Source organism: Salminus brasiliensis, chromosome 5 (genome assembly GCF_030463535.1).
Source record: "Salminus brasiliensis chromosome 5, fSalBra1.hap2, whole genome shotgun sequence".
Taxonomy (NCBI): Eukaryota; Metazoa; Chordata; class Actinopteri; order Characiformes; family Bryconidae; genus Salminus; species Salminus brasiliensis.
The window spans coordinates 17,203,070-17,204,901 of record NC_132882.1 but is presented as its reverse complement, the minus strand read 5'-3'; the positions used below and the strand labels follow the sequence as shown (position 1 = coordinate 17,204,901).

General features: G+C 38.3%; 1 protein-coding gene across 1 annotated transcript in view; it reads left to right on the top strand.

Moving 5' to 3' along the window:
* The window catches only part of ptbp2a (polypyrimidine tract binding protein 2a), a 13,766-nt gene extending 12,833 nt beyond the window's left edge, over nt 1-933 (top strand). Inside the window, exon 14 of the mRNA XM_072679670.1 lies at nt 1-933. This exon is cut by the window's left edge and continues 436 nt beyond it. The gene's annotated coding sequence lies outside the window, so the exon portion shown is untranslated.
* Nucleotides 934-1,832: the final 899 nt, after the last annotated feature.

Sequence of the window (1,832 nt, the reverse complement as noted above, 5' to 3'; positions counted from 1 at the left end):
CATAAAACCCAAGTGGGCCACACGAGGACAGGCTTCTTTGTTGTAGAGGTGTAAAGTTTTGTAAAAACAGCTGTCTTGCTTTCTTCTTCTCCCATGTGTGAATTGTACAGTGTGTGTGTGTGTGTGTGAAATCTTGCCTCTTAGAATTCAAGTCCATGTTTGCTTGCTTTTTGTGCTCATTTGTCTTTTGTGTTTTGCATATTTGATCAGTTAGAATTGAGGATCTTGGGGAGATATCCAGTGGAATGTATATAACAGACCTTTACATTGATTCTTTATAGAGCTTAATGTTCACCTTCAAGCTTTAATATTAGTGTGGATCCACCATTTTTTTTTTAAGACATTTCTTTTAATGTACCCATACATGGATGGCTAGAACTACAGTACATGTCGAATTTGAGTTTTGCATAGTAGACATTTATTTACTTTTGCCTTTTTTTTGTTTGAACTACGGAAAGGCTGTTTTGCATGTGCTAACAGGTGTAGTTAGTTCTGAGAATCTTTGTCCAGAGAACGGCCGTTTGCATGCATTAGTAAAAGCTAACAAATGTGAGCCTTATTGAAATGAGCAGTGCATAGAAGAGGGACAACCTGGTGGGACCAAAGTTTGTGCCTTTAGTCTTAATTTACTGAACACAAATTTTTAAGCAGATCCCTCATTTTGTATTTCTCAGAGGTTAAGCCCATGGGCAGGCTGATGTTGATCCAGTATAAAAAAATAAAATAAAAATGTAACGGTTGCAAAACATCTTGCCCAAGTTTTTTTTTTTTGTTTTTTTTTGTCCCCCCCACTAAACCCTATGGGTCTATTTTTCACATGAATGGACTGTACATGTTGACAGTGGTAAATAAGTTCCATATTTCGGGTCTTTTTTTATGTAAAATTCAGTAAGTATGAATGTGGCCCAATTAAAAGATCATTTTTCTAACAAAGCAGTAAGGATTGACTTTGTTGTGGTTTTTATTTTCTCCCTCTGTCTATCTCTCTCTCCTGTACTCTGCTTTTACCTCTGTAGCATGCTCAATAAATACTTCTGTAGCTCTGTGTTCACCCTTTCTGTCTTCTCTCTCTCTCTCTCTCTCTCTCTTCTATCTTTTCCTACTTTGTTTCTAAAGCCAGTGTGAGAAAACGCATTAAACAATGCTCAGGCTTGGGAGATACATTTCTCCTATGTCAACTGCCGTTATCTCCTAAATAATAATAAGTAGGTAAAAGTCTACACAAGTTTACTAACAATCTAGATCTAACTTTTTAGATGATGAAACATGAACATCACACAGGAGCACATCATTATAATTATAGATGAAGAAAAGCTATAAGCTATCCCACCTCCCATGTTGATGGGTATTTGTAATTTGCAACTTTTGAGCAATGCCACTTTTGGGCCAATAGTAATTTCTGTAGTAATTACTGCCGGAAGTGTGATCAACATTAAATTCATAAAGAACTATCATCAACTTTTAGCTTACTTTAATAGATTCTTCACATCTACACCTCACATCAGCCATAACATATTATTGCGCAGATCCCCTGTGTGCCACCACAACAACTCTGACCATTAAAGGCTGACTCCACAAGACCTCTGAAGGCGTCCTGTGGTATCTGGCACCAAGGTGTTGGCAGAAGGTCCTAAGGTGTGCAGTTGGGGTCTCCATTGATCAATGAGCCCTATGTGCCCATGACCCTGTCAATGGTCGTCCTTTCTTTCACAACTTTTGGTAGATACTGACGAATGGATACCAGAAAGACTCCACAATAATACCTGCCTGATGTGGAAATCCACAGAACCGTGGATTGCTAACCATCACAATCTGGTCCTTGTCAAAGTGTC